The sequence below is a fragment of the Oryx dammah genome, unplaced genomic scaffold (genome assembly GCF_014754425.2).
Source record: "Oryx dammah isolate SB20612 unplaced genomic scaffold, SCBI_Odam_1.1 HiC_scaffold_28, whole genome shotgun sequence".
Lineage (NCBI taxonomy): Eukaryota > Metazoa > Chordata > Mammalia > Artiodactyla > Bovidae > Oryx > Oryx dammah.
The window spans coordinates 54,322,222-54,344,580 of NW_024070212.1; positions in this window are offsets into that span (position 1 = coordinate 54,322,222).

The window sequence follows — 22,359 nt, forward strand, 5'->3', positions numbered from 1 at the left end:
GGACACGACTGAAGCGACTTAGCAGCATCAGCAGAGAGTTATTAAACATCATAGTCAGCCACTTCAGTTTTTCAGGATTTTCAGTTTCACCACATAAAGTATGTTATGTCTGCCGTCTGTGGAACAACGTTTGACATTCAGTGAATTGCTGACCAATGGACACTTCGGCTTGTCTGAAAGGGAGAGATCTTGGTCTAAACTTGATAAGGATATTTGCGTCAGAATTAAATCCAAGTGGTCAGTACATTAGAGGATATTTTCATAATATGTCAAATCTTGCTTCCTATGCAACTCCATAACTGCAAGTACTCTGGCATCAACACTTAGACATCAAAGATACTTAGTATAATGCAGTAATTATGGCAACCACATTTAATTAGATGTCGAGACACATACATTTCATTGATCTGCTTTTACTTGAACACTTAACTGTATTCAAACATATTCACAAGGCTGGACTCTTTTTAATCAAGTAAGTGATTAGTTTAGTGGCTTAATGTCTTGTATGTGCACCTTTTGGGGAACTACAAGAAAGGTAAGTCTTAGATGTTGCATGTTGCAAAGTAAACTTCAGAAAGCCTCTTTGTCATTCACTATCAACCTAAAAATGTCTACATATTTCTATTACATATTTAAGTAAAGAGTATTTATTTAAACTATAATTAAGGTTAATGATACTTTTTTTTCTTTCAACGGGCAGATATTTCTTTACCCTCTTAGCAATGATATGATTGCTAGATGTTTGTCTACTGATCACTCACCACCCTTCTCTTGCACTGATCTGTGCCAGAGGGAACTACATTTTCCAGGTTCCCTTCCCAACTAACTATGAGGTAGTTTCAGCCAGTGGAGGGACTTAAAGAAGCCTAGAGTGTGGGAAGAAGAGGCAAGGCAAGGGGAGAAGTTAGGGAATTTCTTCCTCTGATGCCTTCTAAAGGGGCATCTCTCGCTGTGGCTATATTACCTCCATTTCTCCAGCTGCTGTTGACATTACCCCTGATTCCAACTCCTGCTCAGGTGCCCCTCCATGATTCTAATTTCAACTCATTTTCACTAGCTTTCAGTCTAAGAACACCAGCTTGTTGCTTCCTCCAGTCCTCAGGGTGATTGTGTGGCCTCCTGCCGCAAGTGATATCCTCTGGGTTGACACTCACTATGCCCTAGTTTCTCAGCTCATCTACCATCTGAATAACCCATTTCTTGTATTAAATTCTCTCAAAACATCTACAGTGATTTTATTTTCTTGACTTGATCCCTCACTAATATGATACATACACAATTAGATCCTAGTGAACTAATAGATAATTTATATTAACCCCTGACTCAAAAGCACTTCATGAAAATTTCCTATCCAAGATTGTTGTGCTTTGGATAGTTGTTCATGCAAGGGTCATTTACAAATATTCTTTGAAGTGAGAATTATCTCTGGCATGTACTATACAAGATTTAAATGTATTAAGGCGAAGAATCACTTCCTGATTTTTCTAGGAAACATGTTATCACTTCTTTCATTATGTCAGTTTTCCAATCCTCTATTTCAGCTCCTATTTCATTGTACTAGAGCAACATTCCTCTACCTTTGCACTATTGACATTTTGGGTTAAATAATTGCTTGTTGAGGTAGGAGAAGGGACACTGTCCCATGTGTCATAGTGTGTTTAGCAAAGTCTTGACCTCTGTCCACTAGACTCCAGTAGCAACCCCCCACTCCCCCTAGTTGCAACAGCCAGAAATGTCTCCAGACATTACTAAATGTCCCCTGGTGGGAGGGGAGGAGGCAAATCCATCCTTAATTGAGGAGCACTGTACAATAATTATTTGTTTACAAATAGATTTCCTGTCTAGATTAAAAGTTCCTTTATGAAGAAATCATAAGTGGAACATATTCTTCACTTGAACATAGTAATTCAAAACTTTACTCAAAACTTTATATAACTATGCACACTCAAAACTTTAATCAATGCATGTGTGGATTAATAAAGTATTAATAGTTATATGGATTGATTTTGTCATATCAGCTTTCCTCATAGAAGTTATAAGGGAGATAAAATATACAGTTATGTATATACTTGAGGTAAAACTAGGAACCTTAAAGGCAAATTTTATTAATGTTAGAACTAAACCAGTTCCAGCAGGAATGGTATAATAATGAACACATTGTTCACCTGGTGAGTGTTTTATACTATATTCAAGATGGTCAAAAAAATTATTCTGACATGAGTCTTATAACATCCTCTGTGGTACATAGAAATTCTCACTATTAAAAAAGTGAGAAAACCAGGGCTCAGAGGGTGATGTGACTTTCCTAAGCTTTCATACATGAGACTGTGATATCTAAGATTTGAGAAAGTCTTCTGCCTTCACCCCCATCCCTTTCAGTGTTCTTCTTTAAAGGTAGAGCTACCTGGGTTCCTGTCCTCTAGAAGCTGTCTCCTTCCTGGGCTTGAAGGACTTGCTGTCCTCTGGTTCTCTGTCATCTCTACTTTTTCAGGCTCCATCCTTTACTGCCATCTCTGCCTGGGTCTGCACACTGCCATGCTGACTGCACGTGATTCTTTAGGTCATCTTCTTATGTCAACCACTACATGCATGACTCCCGCACACAGGAACTCTGTAGCCAATGCCAGGCTTCAAATCCTGGCTCCCCCACCACTTAGTTTGCTGCTTTGGGAATTATATAACTTCTTTATACAGCAGTTTCCTTACCTGTAAAATGATGACTGAAACTAAGACCCATCTGATAGTCCTAGGGGAGCTGCAAGGACTACAGTAGTATAATCTACATACAATGCTTAGAAAAGTATCTGGAACTTTGTAAAAGCTTGATACATATTAAGACATACTCAGTTCAGTTCAGTCACGCAGTCGTGTCCGACTCTTTGCGACCCCATGAATCGCAGCATGCCAGGCCTCCCTGTCCATCACCAATTCCCGGAGTTCACTCAGACTCACGTCCATCGAGTCTGTGATGCCATCCAGCCATCTCATCCTCTGTCATCCCCTTCTCCTCCTGCCCCCAATCCCTCCCAGCATCAGGGTCTTTTCCAATGACTCAACTCTTCGCATGAAATGGCCAGAGTACTGGAGTTTCAGCTTTAGCATCATTCCTTCCAAAGAAATCCCCGGGCTGATCTCCTTCAGAATGGACTGGTTGGATCTCCTTGCAGTTCAAGGGACTCTCAAGAGTCTTCTCCAACACCACAGTCCAAAAGCATCAATTCTTCGGCGCTCAGCCTTCTTCACAGTCCAACTCTCACATCCATACATGACCACTGGAAAAACCATAGCCTTGACTAGACGGACCTTTGTTGGCAAAGTAATCTCTCTGCTTTTCAATATACTAACAAATTAAATAAAGCATATAGGCCTCCTTATCCCTTGGTTATCTCTCTTCTGGATTCTGAACCCAGAGCAGTAGAGGTGATAGAAAACGGAAGCAGCCCACGGTCAAGTGAGATAGAGACATCGGGAGACAGATAATAAATGATGAAGAAGAAACTCCAGAAATTTCTTCGCTGACTCATCTAGAAACAGTGTTTCTCTCTCCCTCTGTTTTCTTCTGTCTCTAACAAGCCGCTATTGTTTTACTTAGCACCCTACACAGTCATTTGTGTTTAGATGTGTCTTTTCCTTCCATCCTGTGAAACCCTTAATTCAGTGCCTAGGTCATGGTCACTTCTTTATCCTGGGCACCTAGCAAAGTGCCTGACATGTCGTTAGTACTTAATACATCAATACTGAATGACAGAGTGAATGATCCAATAAATGAGTACGGATAGCTTTAGAAATGCATCTCCTAGGGAAAGCAAGTAGTTGGCTATACGGCCAGGCTTGGGTCAGAATGTGTGATTGTCAGAAATCTGTAGCCATGCCTTAGAGAAGCACTCAACAACAAGTTCTTGCTCCTTGGAAACACTCATACACTAGCTACTGCTTAAGACCTCTAGCAAACCTATAGCCTGGGTCACAGCCTTTTTATCTCCAACTCTTTCAGAAATCTTTATTATTTTTTTCTAAGTTTTAGTACTTTCTGTTTCACATCAGTTTTCTTTCTCTGCTCCTGATGTTTCCTAGTATTTCACAACCATACTGTGATGTCTTGTCTATGTGTGGCATAAAAGCATTTGTAATGGCTTTGGCTAAATGTAGTGATGCTCCGAGGCAGGAAGCTGGACTCAGATGCCCTCAGAGAATTCTTTTTAGCATTAAAAGTCCCCAAGGTAGATTTTGACTGTAGTACTTCTGCATTTGCTATACTTCTGTTAACCAGAGTTTAGTGGTTAAGATCATATCTAAAGAAGGACTGCAGAGAGAAAAATCAGGGCCAGGTAATAATTGGTGGATGTCAAACCAAGTGACAAGGAACTGGAAGGAAAAAAGAAATGTCCTTGTCTTGGCTGGATGAGAAACAAGGAGAGAAGGGAAGAAAAGGGGCCCAGAAAAGATACTTCAATTAGTTTTCTCCACAAATAAACAATTCCACTCTTAATAAAAAGAGGTTTCTTTTGATGATGGCCAGCTAAAGTGGACATTCTTTGCAGTAAAGTAGCTTTTAAAACAAATTGAAAGGGTTAGAAGGGCCTAGGAGAATTTATAACTAGCTGTCTTCTGCTTTTATGCCTCTCTAGAATCACCATCCTCCAAAATCTCCCCTCTTCCCAACCCAAGGGAAGAGCCAACTTTCATTGGTCTAGATTAGTGTTGAGTGAAGACTTTTTTGGCGTCCAAACCAGAGCTCAGTCTCCCAGTTCAATTTCAGGTTCATGGATCCGGGGGTAATGTTTTGGCTACTGACTTAAATGTGTTAATTTTTTAACACTCACCAGGTCGCCTTTTGAAGTTAACACCCTTTTAGGGAAAGTAAGGGAAATTCACACCTCTTCAGAAGCAACTGTTTTCAGAAGATTTACAAGAGCGTAGTGTATGTTGATCCATGTTGAAACTCATCACTTGGAAAAAAGCATAAAAGTTCACTCTGGAAAATTTTTTTGAAGATCACATATATAAAGAATGAGTTTATTTATTTGTTAAAAATATTTATAAAAGGCACAGCAAAAGACATTCCTGTGCTGGAAATTGCAGGGATATAAAAGTTACTTCTCAAGGAACCTGAGGTCTCAGTAGAGTCAGTGGACTTTTATACATACTGGCTGTCTTCTCCACCAGATTCCTGCAGGCAAACTCCTCTTATACGCCTCTGTTTTATTTATTTATTTTTTTATTTCTAGCCTTAGCCCAGAGCATCTAAAGAATACCCTTAATAAATGTGATTGATTGTATGGCAAAACCAATACAGAATTGTAAAGTAAAATAAAAAATAAATAAATTTAAAAAAAATGTGATTGATTGCCATTCCAAGTCATGAGAAATTCAGGAAAATTTTTTCTGTCTTGCCTTTGTACTTGTTCTGGTAAGTCAAAGGTATCATGCAGGCCAACAAGACATGAAAAGATGCCCAACATCATTAATTATCAGAAAATGCAAGTCAAAACCACATGAGAAACCACTTCATATTCATTAGGATATCAAAAAAGAAAAAAAAAAAACAGAAAATTACAAATACTGGCAAGGATGTGAAGAACCTGGAACCCTTGTACACTGTTTGTATAAATTTAAAATAATGCCACTTCCATGGAAAACAGTAAGACAGTTTCTCAAAAAAATAAAAATATAATTACCATATAAGCCATCTATTTCATGTCTGGGGATATACACAACAAACATGAAGGCAGAGACTCAGATATTTGTATGCCTGTGTTCATAGCAGCATTATTTGTAATTGCCAAAAGTGAAAGCAACTCCACCATTCATCAGTATGAATGGGTAAGCAAAATATGGTATATACAAACACACAGACCCGGCTTCAATCCCTGGGTTTGGAAGATCTCCTGGAGAAGGAAATGGCAACCCACTCCAGTATTCTTGCCTGGAAAATCCCATGGACGGAGGAACCTGGTAGGCTATAGTCCATGGGATCGCAAAGTCAGACACAACTAAGCGACTTCACTTTCACTTTCACATACAATGGAATATTATTCAGCTTTAAAGAGTAGAGAAATTCTGACATATACTACAACATGGGTGAACTTCAAACCTTATACTGAGTAAAAGAAGCCAGTCAGAAAAAGACAATGCATAAGTCCATTTTTATGTGGTGCCTGGAGTTGTCAAACTCATAGAGAATTCACAGGAATAGAACGGTAGTTGTCAAAGTCTGAGGTAAGAGGGGAGATGGTTAATGGGTACAAGTTTCAATTTTGCAACATGAAAAAGATTCTGGGGATTGGTTCCACAAAAATATGTATATACTTAGCATTACTGAATTGTATACTTAAATGATGAGAATAGCAAATTTCATATTATATTTCTCTTACTACAACTAAAAAAAAAGCTTTCATCCTAAATAATGAATGAAGCAGTTATGCAAGTACAATGCAGAAGGGTGTCCTAATTCCCTCTGGATTCTTATATGTGAATGATGTAGGTCACAAATATGATATCACTCTTATTTTTATGAGCTGCAATATTGGAATTGTATCAATTTCAGAGTCCATTAACTTTTGATAACCAGGGTGGTTAGTGATATATATAGTAGATTCTTTGTGTAGATAGCGTTCAGGTGTATGGACCCCACCCCACCATCTGTACATTAAATATGATGATGCTTAAAGAAAGTTAAGGCACACATTAAATAGTAAGGGAGTAATAATGTCTGTTCTTTTACAGTGAAGAGCCAAGAACTCTTGTGATTTACTTGCATCACAGCAAACATGGCAAATATTTAGTAGTAGAATGTTCATTTTGTCCATAATACTTATCTCTAAAGTGAGGCCTTGAGAAAACACGGCTCTGTTTCTCCATTGCTCTCTTCATTGTGCACTTCTCAGGTTGTTTTCAATTAGTCACTTCAATGCAGCATTGTAACCCTAAAATAGGAGACATCATTGTAAATAATATAGCTGGGAATTTGAAGAGTATACACTACTAGAGAAAACTTTTTTCCTTCTCATTCCCTTTTTTTTTTTTTTAAGAAAAAAAAAAATCCCTAAACACTGTGATGAACTGTTTTATGTCTGTACTGTCTGCAGGAGGAAGATGTGGAATTAAGGAGAGCTATAAAATATAAAGACTCTAGACCTGCATATGATTATCCATATTAAATTGAAGTAAATTTACTTTATATTGCCCACTGTACATTTTTCACTTGCAAAACAAGATTTTACCCCCATCGGTCTTCAGTTTTCACAAATCCAAATGACTGGGAGGATTTAGGATCTCAAAGCAAGTTCTGTTTGCTTTTATACTTTCAATATGCTAGATCAGACTTTGTTATAACAGTAACTAATTCAAAATAATTAAAATGGATTGGCTTTTAAACTCTTCCTCTGCCAGCTGAAGGAAAAAGCAGACAGTCAAAATATCTGCATATTTTGGGTCAAATCCTTCTTGGTCAAAAATTTGCAAAGAACACGTTTTCTTGAAATATATACAAACACACATATATATACATGTAGATTTATACTTATATATGTACATACATGTATATACACACATATATTAGTTTGTTTCCCATCTATAGAAACCAAGACATTGATACTTATATCCCATCAGTTGCAGATATTTTTAGGAATTCGTATCAGTGACCTTAGGATTTTTCTTTTTCTTCAAACCATTTTCTTACCAATTTCCAAGTAGTCACCATCCCATTTGGTCATTTTGGGTCTATCACTATCTTAATTTAGGATCTAATTATTTCTCCATTCAGATCAGTGTAGTCATATTTCTGACTCTAGGATTACTTCAACCAATATATACTTTTTAGTGGTGCAAAATTAATCTATTTAATCACCTGGTTTTCAACATGCCCTTTTCTGGCTCATAAAATTCCAATGGTCTAAATATCCCATTACAGCTCCTTAGTCCAGCTCCTGAGTCTTTGAAGTTCTCCTCAATCTGGACTTAGCTAGTCTCCCCAGGTTCACTTCCTACTGTCTTCCCTGAACTTTTACTTCCAACCACACTTGCTTTTTGCAGTTTTCAAAATACTTTCTCCTGTTCTTCTGCTATCTCGCCCTTGTGGAACTCAAGTCCTAGTTCATTGCCTACTAATTATTTCTTCAGAAACCAAATCAAATGCTATCTCTGTAGCTCAGATGGTAAAGAATCTGCCCACAATGCAGGAGACCTGACTCGATCTCTGGGTCAGGAAGATCCCCTGGAGAAAGGAATGGCAACCCACTGCAATATACTTGCCTGCAGAATCCCATGGACAGAGAAGCCCGGCGATCTACAGTCCAGGAGGTAGCAAAGAGTCAGACATGACTGAGCAACTAACACTACACTACCTTCCTTATCATGTTGAATGAAAATGATGCCTCCCTCTTCTGAATTTCTGAATCAAGACTCTCCTGTCACATGTTACTGACACTTAAGATGCTTTATACCTTAACTTTTTGCATATGCTCTCTTAGCACCCACATTTTTTCCAGGAGCTCTGCTCCTGGACATTCTTATAGGACCTGGTGTTTTGTGCTTTGTATAGTAAATATTTATTGATAAAATATGTTTGGTTTATTCAATTTCCATAGTTTATTGAATAAATTTGTCAAATCAATCAAATTTACAGAAGATAAGAAATATCATGCATGGATTATTTAACCAGCATAGCAAATTCAGGAATCATTTATTGAAACGTTTGCTTTGTTCAAGCACAGCCTAGTTGTTGGGAGATAAAGAGGCTCTGACAAAGGAACTCCAGGCCATCAGAGGAACTGAGTCAGGAAGCCGGTACCCAGGGACTAGCTGCCAGTATGGATCCTTGACTCCAGCTAAGACAGGCCCCCTGCCCTCATAGAGCCACATCGAAGAGGAGAGTAAGTTGTAGCTTTTGTGATGCCTTTGAACCAGGCAATGTCCATTAGATACAGAACACAAACATTTTTTATGGTGGTCTATTTTCCTGACTATTTTTTCTCTCTCTGATGAAGTCTAATGTCCATCAAACTCATCTTCCTTTTTACTTATCTGTTCTTTTTCTGTTATAGGTTTTGAGATTTACTTTTTGTCTCTGATTCTCTTAAATATTATGATCATATGTCCAGGTGTAGGGATTTTCTCCCAGGAAATATATACTTGTTTGGCAATCTATGAGTCTTTTCAATCAGATGTCTTTCATCTCTATTTCTTATAAATTCTCAGATATCTGGTCAACTACCTCCTCTTACATCTGCTTTTATGTCTCCATCTGAGTTTTCTATCCATGTCTTAAAATTTCTTCTTCTATCCTCCATAAATTACAACTTTTTTTAATGCCTCCTTTTTGTCTTCTGAGAGAAAGTCTTGACCTGATCTTTAAATGCACTAATTTATTTTTGAGATGCATCTGCCTTTTAAATACTTAGGGAGTTCTTCTTTTTTTGGTATCTTTTCCCCAGATTTTGAGTTGATTTCTTTTTATAATTTGTATTTGATGATGCTCATTATGTTTATTTTAAATTCTTGCTATCTTTTGTCCATTAATTCTACTTCATATATAAAAAATATAGTTTCAGTTTTTGGTTTTTCATATGCTTGTGCACTTCAGTTAGCTGAAAGAGAATAATGGTCATATCTGTGGCCTTTTGCTCTCCAACTCACCAGACCTTTGCTCCACCCTAGTCACCCTAGCACTTCAGGTGGTGCTGGACTGGAAGGGTACTAATGTATTCATGGTGCATCTAAGACACTCACTCTGAACCTTTACCATTATACACATTTTTTTCCACTTTGGGTTTCTCATCTTTTTCTTCTTTACACACAGACCTCATGTTCCAAACACTTTTGCTTCCCCTGGGGTTTCTTACAGTTTTGTTTTTCTTTTTTTCCTTCTCAGATCCAAGAACCTTTTTCTTCCTTCTGTGATATCTCTAGGGTAGGTAGGATTGTGGGACATCAAGTTATCAGATGTGTTCATCAGCCTCTCTCAGATATTTTTACATGATTTCCCAGTTTAAAAATTGTACCCATTTTTAAATCTCCATTTGCCAAATGAACTATTTTAAGAAGTTTTCCTTTGCTTTTGGCATGATATTCAAGGTTTAGTTTTGGCTGATGTGTTCTTGGCTGGAAATATAAGGAGCAGATCCAACTTAAAAGGGACATGCCTGAAGCTTAGGCTACTGGAAAGCCTTAGTCAGGATTCAGTCAGAGATGAGGAACTGCTAGAACATATAGATAAGTAACCAGACAGACATAGATATGTATAGTGGGTGTACATATTACAAAGTTATATGTGTAACTCAGTGAAATAGAGAAAAAAAAATCTATTACAGGGATTTTTTTTTTACACAGTTAAGGGAGTAAGCCAAACAGTCTCTGCAAGACTCTTTATGTCTTATGCTAGAGCTTGAAGTCCTGGGGTCAGGGAGTTGAGAAAAGAGAATGAATGTAACATGTAGGAGAGCAAGAACAAGCCAGAAGCCACCAACACATGTTCTAAGCCACATGTCAGTTCCCTGCATGAGAACCCATGTTAGTTTTCAGTGCCTACCACCTTGAGGATAATCACATCATGCAGAAATTAATACCTCTCATCATTGAGTTTAACACATGGCCCAGGAGTTAGAAAAGGTGAAGGAGAATCCATAGGAAGACAGAACAGTTGCAAGCCCAGTTGCTAGCCCACATCAATGCAGTAAGTCAACACATAAGGGACAAAGTGCATTTCCTGCAAAATTGCCTGGTGACCTTGCGCTGACCTTTTGAGAATATAAAACAGCTTGCCTGCTGCTTTACTCCCATCCTCCAACAGTCATGCCAAAACATTTCTCTTGCAGTTCACATGGAGGGAGGAGGATTCTGGGAAATGTAGTTCAGCCTAGTGAAATATTTATGGTTCCTCATTCTCTCATCCTAGTCTATCTGTTTGTCCCATTAAACTAAAGGTCATAATAATTTTCCCAGGATGAGAAAAATGGTTAAACTGTTATAGGAGTAAACATATCCTCTAACCCCTCCTTAGAATTTCTACCTTGGATTGACTTCTCAAGATTTCAAAAATCAATTTCAACCAGTTGACAAAAAACATATAGTATATCAACTGTACGCCTGGCAGAAAACAGATTGCACCTTCAAATTAGGTATGTTTGAAGACAATTTATGAAGGAACTATTTAAAATCAGTGGGCAGGATCTACCATTCTGAAGGTGCTCTGTGGCTAGTTACAGAGGTGCTCTTGACTCACCCTTGCCCAAAAGGATGGTAGAGTTCAGTAATCAGGGCCCTGATGGAGAATCACATAGAGGGAACTGCCTTGAGAAATCCATAAACCTTCCAAAGAGAGACAGAGCCAATCCAAGCCATCCCTGCAAATAGATGTGCCAGAAGAATAGGTATTTTGACCTCTCCACCTTCCCTCTGATCTACCACAGAGATTTCTCATAAACTACACACAACAAAAGCCAGAGGGCAAAAGAGTCTGTCCTCATTCTCCTAGGGCAGTGAAAATATATGAGAAGGGATAAGTGGACACGATTGAGCAAAACCATCACCATCATCATCTACACAAAAAGTAGAAAGACCTGAACATGGCTTGGGCCATCGTTGCTATTTTAAAGATGAAGAAGGCAATGTGTTGAGTAATTGTGATTTCTTAGAATTTAAGATCCTTTATAACTCCAGAAAGAATGAAGCAATGGAGCCAAAGTAAAAACAATACCCAGCTGTGGATGTGACTGGTGATAGAAGCAAGGTCCGATGCTGTAAAAAGCAATACTGCATAGGAACCTGGAATGTCAGGTCTATGAATCAAGGCAAATTGGAAATGGTCAGACAGGAGACAGCAAGAGTGAACGTTGACATTCTAGGAATCAGTGAACTAAAATGGACTGGAATGGGTGAATGTAACTCAGATGACCATTATATCTACTATTGTGGGCAGGAATCCCTCAGAAGAAATGGAGTAGACATCATGGTCAACAAAAGAGTCCAAAATGCAGTACTTGGATGCAATCTCAAAAACGACAGAATGATCTCTGTTCGTTTCCAACGCAAACCATTCAATATCACAGTAATCCAAGTCTATGCCCCAACCAGCAATGCTGAAGAAGCTGAAGTTGAATGGTTCTATGAAGACCTACAAGACCTTTTAGAACTAACACCCAAAAAAGATGTCCTTTTCATTATAGGGGACTGAAATGCAAAAGTAGGAAGTCAAGAAACATCTGGGGTAACAGGCAAATTTGGCCTTGGAATATGGAATGAAGCAGGGCAAAGACTAATAGAGTTTTGCCAAGAAAATGCACTGGTCATAGCAAACACCCTCTTCCAACATCACAAGAGAAGACTCTACACATGGACATCACCAGATGGTCAACACTGAAATCAGACTAATTATATTCTTTGCAGCCAAAGATGGAGAAGCTCTATACAGTCAAAAAAAAGACCAGGAGCTGACTGTGGCTCAGATCATGAACACCTTACTACCAAATTCAGACTTAAATTGCAGAAAGTAGGGAAAACCACTAGACCATTCAGGTATGACCTAAAGAAAATCCATTATGATTGTACAGTGGAAGTGAGAAATAGACTTAAGGGACTAGCTCTGATAGACAGAGTGCCTGATAAACTATGGACGGAGGTTTGTGACATTGTACAGGAGAGAGGGATCAAGACCATCCCCATGGAAAAGAAATGCAAAAAAGCAATGGCTACCTGAGGAGGACTTACAAATAGCTGTGAAAAGAAGAGAAGCAAAAAGCAAAGGAGAAAAGGAAAGATATAAGCATGTGAATGCAGAGTTCCCAAGAATAGCAAGGAGAGATAAGAAAGCTTTCCTCAGTGATCAATACAAAGAAATAGAGGAAAACAACGGAATGGGAAAGACTAGAGATCTCTTCAAGAAAATTAGAGATACCAAGGGAACATTTCATGCAAAGATGGGCTCAATAAAGGACAGAAATGGTATGGACCTAACAGAAGCAGAAGATATTAAGAAGAGGTGGCAAGAATACACAGAAGAACTGTACAAAAAGAGCTTCATGACCCAGATAATCACAATGGTGTGATCACTCACCTAGAGCCAGACATCCTGGAATGTGAAGTCAAGTGGGACTTAGAAAGCATCACTATGAACAAAGATAGTGGAGGGGATGGAATTCCAGTAGAGCTATTTCAAATCCTGAAAGATGATGCTGTGAAAGTACTACACTCAATATGCCAGCAAATTGGGAAAACTCAGCAGTGGCCACAGGACTGGAAAAGGTCAGTTTTCATTCCAATCCCAAAGAAAGGCAATGCCAAAGAATGCTCAAACTACCGCACAATTGCCCTCATCTCACATGCTAGTAAAGTAATGCTCAAAATTCTCCAAGCCAGGCTTCAGCAATACATGAACCTTGAACTTCCAGATGTTCAAGCTGGTTTTAGAAAAGGCAGAGGAACCAGAGATCAAATTGCCAACATCCGCTGGATCATGGAAAAAGCAAGAGAGTTCCAGAAAAACATCTGTTTCTGCTTTATTGACTAAGGCCAAAGCCTTTCACTGTATGGATCACAATAAACTGTGGGAAATAGATTGGAATACCAGAGCACCTGACCTGCCTCTTGAGAAACCTAAATGCAGGTCAGGAAGCAACAATTAGAACTGGACATGGAACAACAGACTGGTTCCAAATAGGAAAAGGAGTACATTAAGGCTGTATATTGTCACCCTGCTTATTTAACTTCTATGAGAAGGCAATGGCACCCCACTGCAGTACTGTTGCCTGGAAAACCCCATGGATGGAGGAGCCTGGTAGGCTGCAGTCCATGGGGTCGCTAAGTTGGACACAACTGAGCGACTTCACTTTCACTTTTCACTTTCATGCATTGCAGAAGGAAATGGCAACCCACTCCAGTGTTCTTGCCTGGAGAATCCCAGGGACAGGGGAGCCTGGTGGGCTGCCGTCTCTGGGGTCACACAGAGTCGGACACGACTGAAGCGACTCAGCAGCAGCAGCAGCAGCATGCAGAGTACATTATGAGAAATGCTGGGCTGGAAGAAGCACAAGATGAAATCAAGATTGCTGTGAGAAATATCAGTCACCTCAGATATGCAGATGACACCACCCTTATGGCAGAAAAGTGAAGAGGAACTAAAAAGCCTCTTGATGTAAGTGAAAGAGGAGAGTGAAAAAGTTGGCTTAAAGCTCAACATTCAGAAAACAAAGATCATGGCATCTTGTCCCATCACTTCATGGGAAATAGATGGGGAAACACTGGAAACAGTGTCACTTTATTTTTTGGTGCTCCAAAATCACTGCAGATGGTGATTGCAGCCATGAAATTGAAAGATGCTTACTCTTTGGAAGAAAAGTTATGACCAACCTAAATAACATATTGAAAAGCACAGACATTACTTTGCCAACAAAGGTCCGTCCTGTGGTATTGGAGAAGACTCTTGAGAGTCCCTTGGACTGCAAGGAGATCCAACCAGTCCATTCTGAAGGAGATCAGCCCTGGGATTTCTTTGAAGGAAATGATGCTGAAGCTGAAATTCCAGTACTTTGGCCACCTCATGCGAGGAGTTGACTCATTGGAAAAGACTCTGATGCTGGGAGGGATTGGGGGCAGGAGGAGAAGGGGATAACCGAGGATGAGATGGCTGGATGGCATCACTGACTTGATGGACGTGAGTCTGAGTGAACTCCAGGAGTTGGTGATGGACAGGGTGGCCTGGCGTGCTGCGATTCAAGGGGTCGCAAAGAGTTGGACATGACTGAGCGACTAAACTGAACTGAATGATGATCCTTTAAGGTCAGGATTATCTATATCATGTCACATTGCTAATACCTAGCACAAGGTTTGGCTCAAACTAGGGGCTCAATAAGTGTTAAATTAACTGATCTGAATGAATCAAATTGGATTATTTAAAAAAAGAGCCACAATTTAAACACTTCTGTGCTGAGTGCCAGTTGTGTGTCATCATCTCCATATATCTTTTTAATATTCAAATATCATAAATGCTAGATACTGAACAATTTAACCTCTTTTTAAACCCCTACCCTACCATAAATGATAAAAATCAAAAAATAGGAAAGAAGAAAATGAAGGAAACTGTGTCATTTACCAGATGTGTAATTGTCCTCCAATTAGATGCCAATAGGCTGCAACATTCTTAGTCCTGTTGAATCTTTTAGTATAGGGCATGAGTTGAGTGAGTGCCTTCTCATGCCTTCACAACTGTACAACAACCAGGCAAGTGCTGAAGCCTTCTTATATTTGGAAAATGACTCCATATTTCTAATACTAGTTTTTCTTTGAAACTATTTGTAAATGATTTATTGTTGTAGCAAATCAGATCATGATAGCATAAAGCTTTTTAGAGGTCATTAAAGAGTTTGGGGGAAGTTCCTACAAAGATGCTAGCCTTACATTGTCTGAGTGATAAGCCAAGTTAACAATTTATGTCAAAGTTTGCAAAATGTGTTTGTCTGATAAACAGTTTGCTTTGCGGGCATCAATCATACTTGCTCTCTGTGGTGTGTTGTATTTTTCATGAAGTGAACTTTCGTGACTTTGCCCATCTAAGGGTTTTTGAGATAGTGGCATGCTAAAAAGAGCTACCATCTCCCCCTGCACAGTTGCATTTCAAATCTCATAAGGCAGCTGCCATAGGTTGCCAACATGGGCAACAGCAGCAGGGTTGGTACGGAAGAAAGCTGGTGTCATTGGTAAGCAGAGTTTCAAACAGCCCTTGGATCAGGAAAAACAGATACACTAGGACAAACAAAGATAAAGTGTACATGTAAAAGCACACTTTTTCAATGACAACATTTCTAGGTGGTATAAGGATCAAGTGGATACAATATCGCTTTTGCAAATACTCAGAAATCTGAGGCACTATATTGGGAGGCATCCTCACAATATGAAGCAGTGAGCCGATGTTCAGTTTCAACGCTGGCCCTTGCTATGTCTCCTCTGGAAAACGAGGATAATGATACCTGCACCATCTACCTGGTCAGGTCATTTGGAGATCAGACACACACTAGCATATGAGTCAACTTTTTGAACTAAATCACTACGCAAATATAAGCCATCACAATAAATGCTGGCTCAGGAGAGAGGATATATTTGTTGTTCTTCCATGATCTTAAAAATAAAATAGAATAAAACATTCAAGACCACAGGACAACTTGGTGAACATACATTCAGCTTTCTGGAATCTTACCATTTTAGAAGCATTTGCAACTGCTTATAAATCACTTCTCAAAATTGCCCTGAGCTGCAGTGATATTTCTGAGCATGTGTTAAAAGCCTGTAAGTGCTTCTGTTCTTGAACAAAGTGAAATCAGGTTACGTTAATAGAAGTATTAATTAATTTTCTCTAATTTTATTCAGCAGAATTAGCATTATTGAAAAGTATTTCCCATTCTTGAGTACCCTAAAGTGCAGGAGGCTTTTGAGATGGGGGCTCTGGCTGTAACCCCTACCAGTAAGTGTGCAGATTATTCTCTAATTTGGAAACCTGAGACGTTACTAGGAAGTGCTTTGGGGTGTGTTATAATGAAAATACCAATCCACATTAGCCATGGTTGCCATAAGCAAAAATCTTAATATCTTGGCCAAACCTACTTAAGGTTCATGTAATAAACCTGCATTCCTAATTTTATTAGTGATGTGCCAAGTTAAGCACTTTGCTGGCCTTTAGACAGATTTATAACTTGACTGTGCTGAATTAGTGGTGACTGACAAGAGGACATTGTTTTATAGGATGCTATTTAGATAAAAACCTGCAGGGTGTTTCTGTAATGTTGTCACTTCAAGTCCAAACAGGAAAAAAGAAATGTGTATTAAGGAGGCCTCTTCATTAGCTTTTATGAGTTTAATCTAGTGCAGTCAAATGCTTCCTTATAAGGCAAGACATTTTAATGGACAGAGACAACCTTATCTCTGTTCCAGGTTTCAGAATAAAACAATCTCTTAGGCTTAAGTACTGCATCAAAAAAGAGTGTTCAGTGAATTCGTGTTTGTTAAGCACTTAGAACAGTGCCTGGCACATAGCAAGCACACTCTGTTTGTTAAGTAAGTTAAATAAATTGAAATTTGTTTTTCTTGTTCTATGGTACTATCTACATGTTTACTCCCTGCTCCACCGCCACCACCCCCCCCACCACAAATCACAGTTACTCACTCTTCCCTTCATTTTCTTGCTAGTGGGTTTTTCCAAATTGTTAGTCATTAATTCCCCCCATGGTTTTTAAAATTCACATACCTCTTGTTGCAAGGAGGAAGATCAGAACCTTCTGTTTATTCATAGACATTAGTATGAACATTCCTGCTGGGCTTTCATCCTAAAAGTGATATCTCTGTAAATTATGGGAGATTGTACTGGCTTCTGATGACTTTCATGAAGATGTGAAGTTCAGGGCCTCACTATACCTCACTATTAACAACTGAATAATTTCTGTGAACACAGTCCTTGCCAGCTCTCTTGCTTTGGTTACTGGGAGAATAAGTCTTTTTTAGAAACTAAAGCTAAGATCTATAAAAGTGTTTTCCTCATTACCAAACAGGTCATTGGCTTGAACATCAAGTTCATCAATCTAAATCCTTACCCCTTTCTTTTTTCATTAAAAAAAAAAAAGACTCCCTGAACTCACTCTTCCCATCTAGATTAAAGAAGAAGATAACTCTATCCAAAGCTGATTTTATACAGTCTCACTATAACACTTGACTTGAAACACAAACATTCAACTGAGAGATCTTAAAGGGTATGTTAGAATATGGACTATAATCTTTAAAAACAAGCCAAACAAACAAAAAAAGGCAGTCAATAATTGTGATATTTTTCTATCATTTAGCAAAAATATGTCCCTGTTGCTCCATACAATTAGCAGAGGTAGACAACAAGCAGATTCCAGTGCATTGGGAGGGAAACACTGAAATGTGTCTTTGGTTTCTCCTGAATATCACTATGCACACTTTGGATCTAGATGGAAATTTACCAGGAATGTTGTAATATCTTTCACCAGCATTTTCATGCTTTATTTAAGGAGCTCAAAATATCTAAAAATCATTTGTTATTTCTCCCAACGTTTGTCTAGCTGCAATTATCTTAATTTACACAAGTATAAACCCAGAAGTTAAATTACTCAAGCAAGGTCCTGGTGATGAAAACCTCTCCCTTTTATGGGGTTCATTTCCACAAAACATGGCCCTTCCCTGTGGGCTCTCAGCCATGTTGGTAATTCAGGTACAAGGACTACAAATTAGGCATCGTCTGTTCCGACTCGTTCCCAACGTGGGGTCAAACGTCTGGTTACAAAGTGCAGGCTGCCTGGACTTGGATCCCCGCCTCCTCCACAAACTAACAGTATGATTACCTGAGGCTCACTTTTCTCACCTGTAAAGCAAGGTTGATAATAGTATCTCTTCATGAGGATTGCATAGGAAAATAAATGTAAAGTTCTGTAAGCAATTGTTGGCACATAGAAAGTGTCTAATATGTGCTAGCTTAAGCACTATCATTATTATTACCCTTATTGTTCATCTTTTTCTTTGAAATGAACAACAATTCAAATTAGACCAGGTCTGACTCCTGCTCTGTTTTCTCTGAGTGGTTGCCTTCTAGGCATACACAAGGATGAGTTTAGCTTATGTACACTACAGGTACAGGGGACAGAGTCCTGAAAACTGTTACTTATCTGATATCCCAGGTTGGTCTAAATTCCTGCCTGCAGACTGAATGTCTGCTCCAGCACAAAGATTTAAATATATTTGTGTTGGGGGGGAGTGCGGTTTGCACATATGTCTCTGCGTGTAACCATGTACGCATAAATATATGCATGTATATATTTCCTATGGTAAAATTACATGATGAATATGATTATGCATGGCAACCCAGCACTAAAATCTTGTTTCATAGGTACTATATTAAAATTCCTATAAGACTAACTTTATCTCACAATTTTTGGTTTTATGCAGGTTCATGTACTTTGACTCCTAGGTAGACAGTTATCTATTTGAATTCTGGTTTCAAGGGCAGTTCCCATCACTGCACATCAATCTTGTGGCTCCTCTTCTCTCCTCCTCTCTCCTCTTCCCTAGTCTTGGATGGCAGATAAGCCTTCCTCTTCCCTCATCTGCACCATTAACTGTGCTACTTTCTTTCTGGGGCCTGAATAAAGTCACATGGCTGAGATGCCATCTCTAATCCCATTTTCCATTTGTATACTGGATTTTGTTAACCACTTTTTAAATAAAAATATAGCATGATTCTAATGTACTAAGGAGTTCCACGGATAACCATATAATTTCAAAACGATACTGATTTTGTTTATATGCAGCATAATCTTTTACAGTCCTTAGTCTTTATTTGAAGCATTGCAAAGTGGATTTTTATGAAAGGTATTATAAAGGACTCCTTGTTTCTTCATAACAGATCTGAACGTTAACTGATCAGAGTTCAGATAAATAGTCTTTACTCTCCATTAAAATATTAAAAAGCCTTTGGTAAGAAACTGGCATAAAGATCCTTCATTCTTGTTTAATGAACACTTGTTGGCAAGTATAACACTTTAATAGCTTTGCAGAATGAATTTTGTGTGTGCATCCTCCATTTCCCTGTCAGACACTTGTCCAGGTGCTGGAAATTTATTGGGGGAAGCATATTTTTACTCATTAGTTTTGTATTTGATTACAGAACAGTAAAATATGAACCACCAAGTCCCCGAGGCATAGCTGTGTACATTGAGATTAGTAATTGCATGTCATCATGTTTTCCATTGGAATTTATATGGACAGATAGGATAGGTGCTTCTTAAGTAGGTTTAAAAGCAAAGCAAATTTGTATTTAATCTTTTTTGCAGCTATAGTTTCCTTAATGGAGAAAAGGTTAGCCTATATCATATATTTTAAACATAGTTTTAATTTATTTTTTCCCTTCTCTTTTTTTTTCCTTCACAGTTGAAGCATATCAGATTTTCATGCCAACCACTACTAAAAAAAATCAGTACCTATAAGGACGATATGATATAAAACCTGTCAACAGACACCAGTTTTGCCCACATTCCAGCAAGCACAAAGAAGGATGATTATAGGTGCAGACAAGCTTTGCCATTCAAGGAAGGAACTTAAATATAAAACAGAAATTACAGGTTGATTTTCAAGATACATTGTTTTTTGAATCTACAAAGTTGTGTTTATATATATGTGTGTGAAGACTGTAGTTTTCCTCTTAAGCAAGTTATGTGTTTGGAATCTGAAGTTGTATATTTTTTAGTTATGCTTGCAAAGAGAAATTATCATTTTATTGTTTGGCAGTATAATAATAATAAGAGAATTAAATAAGTGATATTGCTTTATATTGTGTTATGGTTAAATAGTGCCAATCATGCTTTGCTCTTTTCTATAAAGACGCTCATAAACACAACTTCCAAAACAGAATCTAATGAGGTACTTAATGGTCACAAAACTGGCACATTTGATAATTAATGTTCCTTGCTGATTTTTTGCTGATGCGGCATAGTGATAAGCAGGAACACAAGTTAACTAAACATATTCTTGAACCACTAGTTAAAATGAGAGCACAAAAAGAACTTTATAACATCATTTACTATAGACCAAAACAACATTTGAGAGCCTCCTCCTAAGATGAGCAGGAAAAGTCTAGGCAGACAACCACATAGATTTTCTGTTCTGAGAAGCAGAAACCCCTTTTCATACGGAGGAGTATAAGACAGTTTATCTGACTTTGCTTATAGTATATCTCACTGACAAAAATTAGGAAACTTTGCTTGCAAGATTCTCAGCTACCAAGAAATAAATACAATTTTGTGAACACTTACTATGTGCCAGGCAATTCTGTACACAAATTATATTATACAAGTCATTGTTCTCATTTTAAAGATTAAGTTACTGAGGTTTAGCAAAGGTAAGTCTTTAACATAGCGATTAGTAAGAGAGGCCATTTACAAGAAAGGCAGTGATGAATAAAGAAAAGATTGCAGTTCTTACTGAGCAATGAAACCTGAGTTTGACTTCATGAGCTACTATTTATTTTGCAGCTATGTGAGACAGCTTCTTTCAGCCTTAGTTTTTTATCTATAAAATCAGGATAATAATACTTTATAGTGTTTAAGGATTAGAAATCATATCTGTAATGCAGGTTGGATATGACTTGAAGATATTAAATGATTGTGAAATGGTCCTTTCACGATCCTTTCAGTCCTTTCTTGGTAAAATACACACACACACACACACACACACACAGAGAATACTTCCAAAGAATTCAGCAGGAATGAAATTGGAAAAGAGGTATCCCTGCCTCCAAAACTCAGGACCTTACCAGTATACCACTCTGTCTTCCTTAAACATATGCTAAAGAGAAATTACTTGTCTCACAGCACACAAAGCAACTTTAATTATAATAGATACCTGAGTCTTCAAATGTGACACATGACTTTACAATTATCTTTAATAAAAGTATATTAAAGACTAGTCAACCTCATGACTCCAAATCTAGCTTTGTGTGACCTTTGGAAACTATTTGTAATAATATTCGATGAAATTCTGTTGCTCAAAAGATATGCAGAGACTGATTCTCTGTATCTCCAGTTACTAGTTATGGAATCTGATTTGAGGTGTGGGCATGTGTGCTATTATTGACATTACATTGAGTGGTTGACTTGAGACTCCTTATTAATGGAGAACAATCTAAATCAAAATTAAAATGTAGAAATGGTTGGGAAAAATATGACCTAAAATCTTTATTAGACATTAGTCTTTCAAAAAGAAAAAAAGATTAGATACTGTAGTTAAAAAACTACCACTTCTAGTTTTTTTTTCTTAAATTGCATCAGTGTTTTATGGCAGATGGATCTTGTTTATTCTTTATTGTTGTTGTTTGTAAATTCCCATTGACTTCAAAAGGGGCAAGCCTACTAAGAATAGTGTGTTTCACAGCTGAGATTTAAGGGATTTGAGGGACTCAGAAAAGCTGAGAGATAATTGAAGACTCACAGGGGAGGCATAGAAGAGATCAAAACAGCAAAGGGAGGCTCAAGGAGGATTGTAGGGGCTCCAAAGGCTATGAGGGGATCAGTGTAAAAAGCAGAAGGCAAAGGAGCTCCTAACAGTAGAGGAATGATGAGGGGGAATTAGAATGTCATGGGGGACATCAACAAAGAGGATATAAGGATGGATAACTATCCCCAGAATGCTCCATTCATCCTGGGCAGCCTCACCTATCCCCATTGACTAGAGCTAGCCTATATGCTAATAAATCATTCGCTAGTGTCAGGCCGCAAACCCACTGTCTGCTGAACATCTTCACTGACTTAGCCAATAAACCCTTCACACTCAGCATGTCCCAGATTGAAGTCATCATCTCTCATCCCTGAC